Source organism: Puma concolor, unplaced genomic scaffold, assembly GCF_028749965.1.
Source record: "Puma concolor isolate L17-30 unplaced genomic scaffold, mPumCon1.1.hap2 unalloc_scaffold_38, whole genome shotgun sequence".
Classification (NCBI taxonomy): domain Eukaryota; kingdom Metazoa; phylum Chordata; class Mammalia; order Carnivora; family Felidae; genus Puma; species Puma concolor.
This window is the reverse complement of record NW_028240245.1, coordinates 22,115-35,753: the sequence shown is the minus strand read 5'-3', so window position 1 is coordinate 35,753 and position 13,639 is coordinate 22,115. Positions and strand designations below refer to the sequence as shown.

Sequence of the window (13,639 nt, the reverse complement as noted above, 5' to 3'; positions counted from 1 at the left end):
AGGGTGGGGCACAGAACCCAGAAAAGAGATGCTTTCGATGCTCCGAAAAGGAGGCATGAGCAAACAGAAAAGGGCATGAGGACAGCCAGGTGGGGAGGTGAACGGGTGGCTTCAGCAACGTGTGGGCAACCAGTGGCATCTGTTGTGGCCAGCTCAGAGAAAGGACCTTTTCTGGCCAACAGAAAACTGTAAAACAGAAAGCAGCACTCTTCTCAAATGAAACCACAGTGTGGGAACTACACTAATTAATGTTGCTATTCGTTTCTGAATAATCCTCCTAAAAAGCCACCGTTCTCAGCTCAGAAGAAATGACCAATTCCAGTTAAACATCTCTGAGTTTGTACGGAGTACATTCCTCCCAGGGCTCGGTAATTAGATTAAGACAGAGGAGAGGAGGTCCATTCCCACAGGGCCCTGTCAGGGTGAGTTGAGGGGTAATGGGGGATAAGGCCTGTGGGATTCCACGGGGCGCAATGAGAGAAGTCAGAGGCTTTGCCAGAGGGTTTTTCTGTCCACCCCTAACAACAGAACTCCTTCGGCATGGAATCATTAAGCCCCTGAGGCAGCAAGGCGGTCAGGAAACCCAGCCCATTAGCATCGTGTCATCGGGAGAAAGGACTCTGCTCTCCATAGTTAATTACTCACAGTGCAGAGACTGCGTGTCCGCGGTCTCCAGGCGTCCCACGTGAGACTGGATCTCGTGGACCTGCCTATCCAAGGAAGAGAGAGGAAATGAGTGAGACAGGAGTCATCGACAGTGCTTCGGTCAGGAAAGACAAACTTTCTGATGCCAACGTGTAACTGATTTAAATCGACAGCATCACTGAACTGTAAACTTTGTTAAGTGGCACTTGAGGCCACATGTTTTGGCCCGGTTTCTAATATTTTACCATGAATATTAATAAGAACACTAACTTACTTTGTAACACTAACAGGCGGCGCTTACTAAGTGCCTGCCACATCGGAGACATTCTGCAAAGTCAATAACCCTATGCGGAAAGGACCATTATCATCTTCGTTTTATAAATAAGACAACCGAAGCCCAGAAAGGTTATGTAACTTGTTCAAGGTCACACAGCAAGTGATAAACCTCAATCCGGACCCAGCCAATCCCACTCTCTGTTCTTTGACCCGATGTGCTGAGCGCTGGTCTGTACTAGGGAGAGTCAAAGGGCAAGAAAGATATAATCCTTGTCCTTGAGAAACAATGTAATTAGGAACAACAGGCCAGAGAGACATGACAAGTCCCAAGAAGATTTAGGGGAACATCACTACATGTAAGTGTAAACAAAAAGGAAGCCGAGGGGCTCCGCGCAGTGGCGTGGTGCCAAGGAAACGTAAGAAAATAAGAGTAAAAGCTGGCGGAACCCGGTGGCGTCAAGTGAGTTCTAAAGAGCACTCTGAAGACGGAAGCTTGACCTGATGAGGGAAGAGATGAAGAAAAGGATCGGCAAAAAGGCACGTGGATTACAAGCAGGTGGGCCTGCCCGGAAGCGAGTAGGGGTCGGAGGGGAGAAGGGATGAGGCGATCAGTGCGAGAAAACTATCAGAGGAAGGTCCTGAAAGACGGGGATGTCCCGTCCGGTAAAGGCCTTTCCCTGGCAATCCCAGGCGAGTGCCACCTCATTGGGAAATGCGACACCGTACCCTGGCTCGCCAGCGTGGTCTCAGGTGGCGGGCCCTAGCGTGCTCTCCGGAGGCTCCTCGGGGCTTGACCAAGGTCACCCCCAGAGCCCTTCCTAGCAGTCGTCTGCGATCAGTTCTGGAATACTGCCTATGCTACCCCAACAACGGGCTCCTGGTGCTTCCGGTCTCTCACATCAGAGCCACAGGAAAGCAGTCTGCTGAGCAACTATATCACCTCCAACCCTTGAGGGAAAGGTCAGCAACCAGCCTCCACCATGGGCACCACACTCTGTGAACCCAAATTTACCAATGCAAGCCAGAAGCCCAAACTGGGTTTCAACTCTGTCTTGTCTTTTCCAGGGCTTTCCTGCGGACTCTAAACATGACCCACGGCACCAGAAGCAAGGCCAGCGCTCTACTGAGTCTGAGCGCACCTGGGTAAGACCCACGGCCCTGAAAGGAAACTAGAAATCACCACTAGAGATGGAGGGACCAGACTGCTCCTCCGGTAAGATAGGTCCTGATAGTGTAGAATGAGGGCACGTGGAGGTACGGAGGTAGATGGAGGAACACAGCTTGAGTTAACCAACATCTGGGTCAGGGTAACCACAGAGACAGCAAGAGGACTGCACGGCGACGCCGATGGGAAGACAATTCGGATTTTACCGAAGGCCTGCACGTAGGCCATGAGGTAAGTTGTCAATGGCAGCTTCATAGAGCAAATGTGAAAATTAGCAGTGTTGACAGGAACGGGAACAGAAGAAAAAAGGGAGGGGGGCAGGGGGCAAAGAGTATCCAAGACAACTCTGAATCAAGTATGAGAGGGATGACCTGGTCCACCTGCTATGAGGACTTATGACAAAGCCATAATAACAACACAAAACCAAACAAAACAACATCATTGCAGTGCGGAGACAGACAAACCCTAACCCTGACCCAGGAGCAAAGAATAGAGTCCAGACACAAAAAGAAACGCAAGATGGTTTAAAGCCCAAATGTAAAAGGCAAGGCTTCAAAATTTTCTGGAGAAAATACAGGAATGCATACTATGACTTCAGGTTGAAGAAGAATTTCCTAAACAAGGCAAAAAACAATACTGTCCCCCAAACCACACACACCACAAGACTCGTCAATTTGACTACATTAAAACAAAACACCTGTCTACACCAAAGACGCTCTAAAAAAATAAAAAGACAGGCAGAGACTGGAAGATACCCGCGGCAGATAAGAAAGGACTAATGTCTAGAGTATATTAAAAAATGCTGCAAATCAACAGGAAAAGTCAAAGCACTTTTGTAAAATGGGCAAAGAGCAAATGACAGAAAAGAAAACCCAAACATATCTGTATCTATATCTATATCCATATCTACATCTATATCTATATCTATTATTCCACTTGACTAGTAATCAGAAGAATGCAAAGTCAAAATAATGAGATAGTACATTTCTCCCATGGATTGACAAATACTTTAAACTTTAAGGACGAGGGCTTCATGGCAGGCTAAATAATGGTACCCAAGGGATGCTAGCCAAGATTTCCAGCATTCTACCACAGGACTGCCTTCAGCTCTACGTTTTGTTCAAGATTTTTTAACAAACCAACTTACGTTGATGACATTTGCACATCACTCTGTGCTAATGAGCCTAGGTTAGGATGTTGTACCACAAAACAAATAGTAATATTTTCATTTAGGCTAAAATAGTAAGATGAAATTTGTCAGGGATGAAAAGCATTCCCACTTAAGACTTTTTTAAAAAGTCCCCAATGTACAATATCAAGTGGCATTCCATCCTGGGAGCTGTCTGTTAAAGGCCCCTATTAAAGACTTCCCCTGACGGAAGATGGATGAAGAGGATGATCGGGAAAGAGTCTAGAAGTCAAGTCATGAAGAGGAATGGTCAAAAGAGCTAGTGATAATAAGCCTCTGAGAAAAGAAAGGAAAGGAAAAGAAAAGAAGAGAAGAGAAGAGAAGAGAAGAGAAGAGAAGAGAAGAAAAGAAAAGAAAAGAAAAAAGAAAAGAGAAAAAAGAAAAGAGAAAAAAAACCCTCCATTAAAATGGGGCAGCTGGTGCTTTTCAAATACCTAGAGCTGACATACAGGCAGAGGAATGGGCTCATTCTCCACTGCGGCTCCTGAAGGGAGAGCCAGAACCAAGAGCCCCATTCAAGAGGGTAGCTTTCAGCTCAACCTGCCCCTCCCCACAAAAACCCCAGAATAATTATGAACTCTCTCTCTTCAAGCAAAGGAAGAAGGGGGGCACCTGGGTGGCTCAGTCAGTTGAGCGTCGACTCTTGGTAGGCTCAGGTCATGATCTCATGGTTCATGGGTTCGAGCCCCGTGTCGGGCGGGCTCTGCGCTGACAGCTGGGAGCCTGCTTGGGGTTCTCCCTCTCTCTGCGCGCCCCCCCAACTCGTGTTCATTCTCTCTCTAAACTTAAAAAAAAAGAAAAAAAGAAAAAAAGGAAGAAGAAAAAGAGCTCCTGCATGTTTAAACACAGGGTACATGAACTGCTTCGGGTTTTATAAAGGGTCTTCCTGACTAAAGGGAGTTGGAATGGAAGATTTTGCCAGTCCCCTCCAATTTTTAAAGTCTATGAGGACAGGGTGAGAGATGATGGCAACACTCACCCTATAAACACCCTTCAGGTGGCTTATACCGTTTTCTAAGCCAAAATGGACAAACTTTAAAGTTGCAGGGAAACAATACTGACTTCTCCCACCTAAGCTCCGAATGCTCTGAATGAACTAGAAGAGATACGGCCAAGAAAATGATTCCAATCTCTACATTTCATGCCTGGGAGGAAATCAAATGCAAAACAACAAAGCAAGCAGGCATGGCATAGGGGGGACTACTATGTGGCAAGTCTGTTTTAAACCGACCTGGGAATTCAGACAACACACTTGAAGCCAGTAAGGAACAGGTGATGCACAGGCAGGACTTGGGGCGGGCGGGGGAGGGGGGGGCAGGTGGACACTAGAAACCAGAAGTCTTAGCCCTGTCCAACATGGGGTCCGTGGTGGGCTTAGGTAATGACATCACCAAGCAGAGAGACCTAATAGTAAGAAAACAAGGTCACTGTTGCTGACTAAAAACAAACAAACAAACAAACAAACAAACAAACAAATCCAGTCTGTAGAAATGAAATTGCTTTTTTAAAGTCCATGGAACTACTCTCATCCTTTCATATACACCTATTTTGTATCCATGCTGCCTCTGACCCCTACGAGCAGGGAACAGTTTTAGAGTTAAAAGATACTGGTTGCAAGTTCTGGTCCCACTATGGACTGGCTGAGGAACCAGGAACAAGCCATTTAACTCCTTGGTGCCTCAGTCTCCGATAAAACAGGGTACACACATGAATCAATAATCACAACTATTTAAAGGCTCATAGATCCAAATGCAATATGAAATTGCTGTGTAACCTTTACGGCATCATACAAACATTTGTGGTTGTTTTTGCTTTACTTAAAAGTAGTGGGAACCATCTGGTCATTTTCACCTCACCCACCTTGCCGCTTCTACATTTAGCCTCTCACCAGAAGGCAAAATCAAAAAAAGGGAAAAACTGGTCTTCAGATAAGGTAACAGTTTTCACACCCAGCTGCTCACCAAAATCACTTGGAGAGCTTGTTAAAAATAGAGCTTCTTGTGCTCCAGACCTACTGAATCGGAAGCTCTAGGGATAGAGGGACCTAGGTGGCTTAGTCGGCTAAGTGTCCGGCTTCAGCTCAGGTCATGATCCCACGATTCGTGGGTTCGAGCCCCGCTTTGGGCTCTGTGCTGACAGCCTGGAGCCTAGAGCCTGCTTCGGACTCTGTAGCTCCCTCTCTCTCTCTCTCCCCCTCCCCCACTCACACTCTAATTCTCAAAAATAAATATTTTTTAAAAAATTAAAACCGCAAAGAATCTCTAGAGATAATAAGGTCCAGGGCACTGAGTGATCCTAGACTATACAGGGGACAAATATAGACACCTCTACAACCACTTGAATATCAAAAATAGAAGCCTGGCCACTTATTCATCTATAAAGTTCATCCTAATGCAGTATTACTTAAGCATAAAATGTTTATTCTGATTTTCACCTCCCCTCCCTCCCCCACTCATTGCTCAGGCAGTTAAGAAGGAGTTTTCAAGATACAGAACTTTCAAGTACTGATTTCATTCCAACGTACTGTCAGGGACATGGCCAGAGATAACCACAAAGTGGGTTCAAAGTTCCAGTAAAATTAAGATGCTCAGTTACTGTTGTGTCAATTCAGCCTCAATCATTAATTTCTGCAACTGCAAAAGTTAATTGCTGACGCTCGCAGGATTGTGTGTTTCCTTTTAAGACACTCAATCACCAGTATCATGAAGCTGAAAGGAGCCTCAAAGTTTATGAGCTCCAAACTAACATTTTATAGATCAGAAAAAGAAGTCTAGAACCAGAACTCCCAGGACTGGTTCAATACTTCAGGGGAAAGACACACTAAAAGATCTGTCCTTTCTTAGTAACACAAAAATAATTCTATTTCATTCCTTTTCCAATGGACTCACAGGTCTGATTATTTAAGTTCCATCATATATATAGATATAAAATTTTTTTTTCTAAAGTCGTCTCCACGCCCAGCTTGAAGCTTAACGCAGGGCTTGAACTCCCCACCCAGAGATCAAGCCGTGAGCTGAGATCAAGAGTCAGATGTCCAACCGACTGAGCCACACAGGCGACCCGTCCCTTCTTATACTTTTTATATGAGAATAGGGCTCCCTATTTTAAAGGGCTCCGTTTTAAAACTGTTACAAAGTAGGTTTTATATTTGCACTCAAACCAAACACTTCATCATTATGGTCTCTGGTATAAACCAAATCAAAAGAAAAGGGAAAAAAGTGTAGCAGCAACAACAGATTAGTGTCAATCAAGAGTTGGGGCCGACGTCATTTAGGAGCTGTGAGTTACAATGAAACTTATTCTGACGACCTTAGCTCAATGATGGCTCTTTCTAAACTAAAGAAGATTCCGTTTGTATTGTTCCTTTACACTCCATCCAATCCTGCCACACCTTAGATTTTTTTCGGACGTCCCTGGGCTCTCCAAGTGAATAGTAAACTAGGTGTAGGGGCCCTGACTCCCACCATCTCTACCAACCCAGAGCAGTGAGTTGGCAGGTGCTGGACAAACAATTTATCATCTGTAAGTGTGACTTTCCCTTCACCTAGTCTACTTAGCAGGTAGTCGCGGCCTCGAAGATCCCATGAGCCGTCCGGCCCAACGTCCCCACGCATCAGGCCGGACCCTCCATCCGCCGCCGACTTGGGCATCCCGCCAGAGACAGAACTTCCGAGCCGCCCCCGGCAGCGCCCCGGCGGAAGGACTCGGCCTCCACACTGGCGGGCGCCCGAGGCCCCAGCCAGGGGAGCCGGCCTCGCCCAGCCTGGCTGCGCCCCCGCCCGTGCCCCGACGCGGCCCTCACTTGTGCGTTTGCTGGTACAGCGGCTCCACGTCGCCGGCCCCGCCGGGTCCGGCCCTGGCTTCCCTGGAACACGTCCTCACGGCCCCCCCCCCCCCCCCGTCCGGCTTCCGGCTGCCGGCTCCCGGTCGCAGGACCCGCCCCCTCCTGCCGGCCAGGGCTGCCCCGGCGCGCGCCCTGCCGGTGGTGATGGAGACAGAAGAGGAGGGCGACGGAGAAGAGGCCCGGACAAAAAGGCTAAGAGTAGTCAGAGGCACTGCCGCAGATCGGGGACGAGGAAGCATAGTTGTGGGTAGGGGGGCGGGCTTCGGCATCGAGTCAGGCGTTGACAAGGGCAGTCGGAGAAGTAGGGACGTGAGGTCCTCAGAGCAAAGCTGCAGGAGAGCTGGTGGACACCTGCCATTCCCCAGCGGAGGCAGGCTTGGGGGGGCTGTTCTCGCTCTGCTTCCCAGTAAGCTGCTCAGTTGTGGGTCTGGAGCTTGCGCTCCGCTGGGCTCTTGTGCGCAAGCATCTCCTATGTCAAATATGTCCGGTTACTACTCCCCCCCCCCCCCCCCCATTTATCCTTCCAATAAACTCCCAATGAATGAGTGGTAACCGTGTCTTGTGTGCTGTGGGGAAACCGGTTCCTCTTGCCCTCAAGAGAGGTCGCGGTCTAGGAAAGGAAGTGAGATAAGGGTACAAATAAACAGCTGCTTTTTTTTTTAATTGTTTTTTCAACGTTTTTTATTTATTTTGGGACAGAGAGAGACAGAGCATGAACGGGGGAGGGGCAGAGAGAGAGGGAGACACAGAATCGGAAACAGGCTCCAGGCTCCGAGCCATCAGCCCAAGGGGAGGCTGAGAAACGGAGCTCCTTGCGTCCCCGCCTGGAACCAGAAGGCTGTCACCCTCTCCTGCGCGGGGACTAAAAGTTCCACACCCAGAAAACGGCGAGGGGTCACTGTCTCTCTGTGCAACCTCAGCGCACTAGCTGGCTCTCCCTACCAGTCCTGCATTCACTGGTGCTCTTATCCAGCAGGGCCCAGTGGGTGTGAATAACTCAGCTCTCAAGGCAAGAACGACGCCTCAGTGCATATTTGAAAAGCCAAATCAAGTACACCGGGCTCCGGGGCAGGCGTCGGACTTGGCCTCCCTTGGGCCCAGAAAGCCTTCCTTTCTCCAAACAGCCCCTGCCACCTGGCCTTCCCCGCCCCGCCCCCGCCCCCACCTCTAGCCCAGCAAAGCCACAGGCTGACACTGCCTCCCAGCGCCCTGCTGGCCCAGCCTGGCTGGCTCTAGGCCACTCATCCGAGGAATTGAGACAGCGAGGTGGTCCCCCCTCAAAAAACCCTCAGTCCTTCCTCCTTTGGTCTCCCTTATTCCCCCCGCATCCTTTCCTACTCTGCCCTCCTGCTCCAACGTGGTTGGGGACCCTCAGTTCCAGTCCCCCCCGCAACCTCTGTTTGCTGGGTGTCGAGGGAGGGAAGGGCTGCCGGGCCCAGTGGAGAGGAGTGCGCGCGCGCGGGCACCGACTTCGGGGTGCGCGCCGCGTGCGCCTGCCTGGGGGGCCTCCACGTGGCCGAGCAGCGCGGGGTCCTGGCAGCGCCCCTCTTCCTTCCTTGCACGCCCAGGAGCTCTCTCTGTTCTTCCCTCGTATGGGGCCTTCATTCAGGGCCTGAGCGCACCGTTCCTTCCATCTGTAACACTCTTTCCTGAGTCTTCCCCTTTCTAACTCTGACTCATTCTCCAAGGCTCATCTTATATGTACATTCCTCCAGGAAGTCTTCCGGGCTCTGCCCTCCTCCACTCCGGATTAGAGGGCTCACCTCTGTACTTCCAGGCATCCTGCCTCCCTTCTAGCTCCCTCTAGGCTGTTGTAGCAGCTCTACAGGCTGTTGTAGCTCTAGGCTTACTCATCTGCCTTCCCTGTGAGAGGGTAGGACCGGGTCTACCTTGCTCAGTGTGGAGCTCACAAAGCTGGCTCAGTGCTGAGCACTTGGTATGTTCTCAGTAAATAACTGTTAGATGAACGAGTAAATGAATGAATACATGAACAAATAAAAACCACTCCCAAAGCTTGCGGTAATTTCCCCAACCTAGTGGGAAGGTGATTTCTGCTCGGCTCTGGCATTTTTCCTAAGGGGGCGTCTTGGGCGGGCACTAGCTGCATGCGTGTGTGTGTGTGTGTGTGTGTGTGTGTGTGTGTGTCCGGGACGCTCACCTCTTGCTCAGCTCCTTCAGGGCCCCACTTCGGCACAGGCCCAGGTAATCCCCCAGAAGCTTCAGCTGCTCCCGTCTCCTCCGGACGAGGCGCATCTGCTCCACATGCTCGTACAGCGAGGCATTCACCAGCTGCAGGTTGATGAGGGGTGGGCCCGGATCTGCGTCAGGAACTTCAGAGCCTGCCGGCAGATCTGGGACACCACCAGACGGCAGATGGTGGCGGTTGGGGGGGGGGGGGGGCGGGACAGAATGGCCGTTCGGTGAGCATCTCTGCGACAGGCACAGTATTACCCACCCACTCACCCGCCCTGCCACCACCGTCCAAGGGAAGCGGTGCCATCTTCATTATACAGATGAGGAAATGGAGGACCAGAGATGATGTGACCGGGCCTAGGTCCACAGCTCATAAAAGTCAAGATCTGAACCCAGTTGCCCTAACTCCCAAACCTACTCTCCCTCCCAGGCACTAGCTGCGGTCCCTCCCCGGCCACGTTGGGTCAATGCCCCTCTCCCCCCGGGCCTACAGATCCTTCCCACTATTTCCTGTCTTCCCAGCCCCCATTTTCCTGCCTAACAGAAACAGGCACTGCCCCAGCGCCGACCCGGGAACCAGGTGACTGTCTGAGTCAGGCTCCAGCCACAGGAAACTACAGATCAGACACAGCTTAACAAGGTTTCCCGAGCGCCCCCACCCCAAGCTCTGGCCAGCAGCACCAACCAGGGCTCCCCCAAGTCCCCGTGTGGAGGGGAGCGATCAATCCCAGCCTCTCCCACTGACAGGGTGTTACAGGTTCTACCCTCGGCCCTGACCCTAATGCCAAAGCCGGTTACTGAGCGCCTACTATTTGCCCGACGGTGGGCTGCGGATCTCAACCATATCCTTTCTTCGGGCTGATGACAATTCAATGGGGGAGGTGTCACCACCCCCATTTTACAGATGAGTAAATGGAGGCTCAGAGAAGCTAAAGTGGCTTATCCAATCTACCTGCAGAAAGCAGAGCCCGGGTCTAAACTGAGGTGTTGTCTCTGCACACTTGGCTGCCTCATTAACTACCAAGAAGCTTCTCTCCCCTTCAGTCTCCTCCTTGGTGTAATAAGAAGGCCGGAGGATCTGAGATGGTCTCCACCATCAACTACCATGCAGTGGTTAGGAGTCAGGCTTTCAAGTCAGAATTGAATTCGAATCCTGGCTCTACCACTGCCTACCAGTAGGACCTTGTGACACTTATTTAACCTCTGTGACTCAGTTTCCTTGTCTATAAAGTGGGGAAAAGAAAAGCATCTCTTACGGAATTATTTTGAGTTTAGGTTAAAATAATGATAATAATAATAATAATAATAATAATAATAATAATAATAATGCAGGGGCGCCTGGGTGGCTCAGTCGGTTAAGCGTCCGACTTCGGCTCAGTTCATGATCTTACGGTTCACGGGTTTGAGCCCCATGTCGGGCTCTGTGCTGACAGCTCAGATCAGAGCCTAGAGCCTGCTTTGGATTCTGAGTCTTCCCCTCTCTCTGCTTCTCCCCCACTCGTGCTCTCTCTCTCTCTCTCTCTTTCTCTCAAAAATAAATAAATGCAAAAAATAAAAAATAAAAAAAAAAAAAGTTGTCCGGATGTTGTAAATAGCGAGTGTGTTTTATGGCCAAAGAATTATTTGCATCTGTGGCGGTTCTGAGGTTTAATATTCTATATGCAGTTAGTTAAATACTTACCACTGAGGGCAGGAGTGAGGACAAGGTAACCAACAAAAAGCCAAAGTGAAGCTAATGTCCTTGGGGTTCCGGTCCCCAGCAAGGTGGAGGCTGGGGTGGCACGGAATCTAAGAGTCACGTTCCCTGTGCTCTGACGACACATCCACACGTCAAGACTGCATGGCCAATAGGCCTGGGTCTTGAGAAACAAATAGCTTCTTCTTTGTGCTTCTGTGTCTGTCTTAAGCAGAAATCTGTGCCTTTGGGAGAAAGCCAAGTTTGTGCTCCTCCAGGCAGGCTCTGACTAAGTGAATGAGGGGCTGAAGGTGTGGCAGGCCTCAGGAGAAAGAAAGGGCACTGATGTAAGGCTCTAAGAGACTGGCGGGTGCCATCTCCTGTAATGTCCTCTGAGGCAGATACTTATTAATCCTTCTTTATAGATGAGGAAACTGAAGTTAAATAATTTGCTAATGGTAACATAGCTAGGTAGGTGGGTAAGCTCAGGTGGAGAAGAAGAAAAGAGAGATCTTAGAATACATCTTATTCAAAAGCATTTGGTGAACATAAAAAAGTACTCAAGACTAAATCACACTAAATGGTACCAAGTGGACAGAGCCTGTTATAAATCAGTATGAGTCCAGAACGATCCCAACTTTACAAATGTATGTAAACAAATATACAGAAAAGGCTGACTGCTCCAAGGGGAAGTACAGCCAGTTGGCCAGCCCACCCATCCATCCACCCGTCCATCAGTCCACATCCATCTACCCATCCCTCCATCCACATCCATTCACCCAACCATCTGTCTACATCCACCCGCCAACCCATCCACCCATCTATCTATTCACAACTATCTACCCACCCATCCCCCATCCATCTAGAAATATAATCTATCCTAACTATCTTTCCTTATCTATTCTTCCTCTCCCTCTCTTTCTCTCTCTCTAGTTGCTGGTGCCTTAAACAGTTTTCTCCATGGCCATGGGAGCTGCAGAGAACCACCCTCAGACCTCCACCTGAGGAACGAGGCAGGCACTGACAGAGTTCTGCCCAGGGGCTACAGACCAGCAGCACAGTTTTCTCTTGGTTGGCCCTCCCACCATCATGGGGCCTGAACCAGTGACCCTAAATTCCCTAGAGCCAAACTCCTCCACACAAAGAGCAGCAACAAAGGGGAGCGACCATTCCTTTGTCACTCCTCAGCCCTGTGTGGCCACGACTGGTTGGGCCCAAGGCTTACCGGGCGCTTGGTGAGGTCCCAGTTGTGGATGATCCTGGCCGGAATCACCGAGGCATCGTCCTGGTGGCAGATGTCGCAGTAATAGAGGCCAGAGAAGGCACAAAGCTTGGGTCGTACAAACGAGAAGCCAATCTGCCGGGAGCAGCCTGGGGAGAGGGACGGCAGGAGAGTGAGCAGTGGCGGGGCCAGAGTCTGGGGACAACGCAGAAGCTCCTAGGCAGAAGGACCTGCTATTTAAGGAAGGGGCAGACATACAAGGAGGACACAAAGATCAAACAACCGTCACTCACATGCCCACCGCTGAGAAACAACCCCATTACTTAGTCTTTACGACAAAACACCATTAACAATTATTGCTGCCATTTTGCAGCCGAAGCAGTCGGTGCACAGAGAGGTCAGGAGACCTGCCCAGTCACAGGACGATTAAGTGGCAGAGCCGGTAATCGGATTTGGGTTGGGTTGGTGTTAGAGCCCACATCCTCTTCTACCTAGCTGCCTGTGTTCAGTGTTCCCACTGCTTGCTCACCAATGCCAACCTCCCGTAGGCCCACCCCTCCACTGGGGCCCAGAAACGGAAGCAACCGAGTCAGCGCCTCAGCAAGCAGGGTAGGAGCTGGGGACATGGGGCCGGCCGACAGGCAGGGAGTAGGTGGGGAGGCCAACCGGAGGCAGGACCGTCTGGACACTGCCTGGTGCCAGCTTGGAGTCAGACAGGCCGGACATCTCTGGACAGTGGTGCAGGGTCCGGCTTCAGCTCCTCTGCTGGAGGTCCCTCCACAGCGGCGGGCGGTGGGAGTCAGAGTGGGGCTCAGATCCTGAGCACATGCCTGCCTCCCACAGGGCCAGGGGAAAGAGGCCCTCTGGCCTTGGGACGAGAAGGGCTGGCTCTTCTGCCTAATAGCTGCCTCATCCTAACCTTCGTCGAGGTTTTACGAGGTTCCATTTCAGTATCTATAAAACTCAGCTGCTCCTTGCTCTCCTGTGGGGGTGATGACCAAGTTTAAATGAGATGAGGCTTTGAAAGTGCCCTGTGAACCATGAAATACAGCCAGATGCCGGCGGTGGGCATCCACCCGGCCACAAAGCCATGCCTGCAGCAGGAAGGAAGCCCAAGCCCCCAGATTCAGTCTCGGCCTGAGGGCTGGCGGGTGAGAGGCACAGTGAGAGCCGCCCCCTGCCAGCATTCACACCCACTGGGGGACCCTCCTCACCAGCCCTGGGGGGCCTGGCCTCCTCCACGAGCCCAACACCCACAGGCGGAAAGTTCAGAGCGTGAGTGTTAGGGGTTGGCGGGTGTGAGGAGGGAGTGAGCAGGGACTTGAAAATGTCTTCTGCAGGAAGAAAACCGCAGACCACTTCCTTCCAGATGCCCGAAGCAGACTTTCCCTCCGGTCCCACAGGCTCCAGCCAACAGGATGGTCCTCAAA

The 13,639-nt window shown here is 50.7% G+C and overlaps 1 pseudogene; it reads right to left on the bottom strand.

The window, feature by feature from the left end:
• LOC147571235 (pleckstrin homology domain-containing family M member 1-like) overlaps positions 1 to 13,639 on the bottom strand; it is a 37,813-nt pseudogene that overhangs the window by 8,361 nt on the left and 15,813 nt on the right.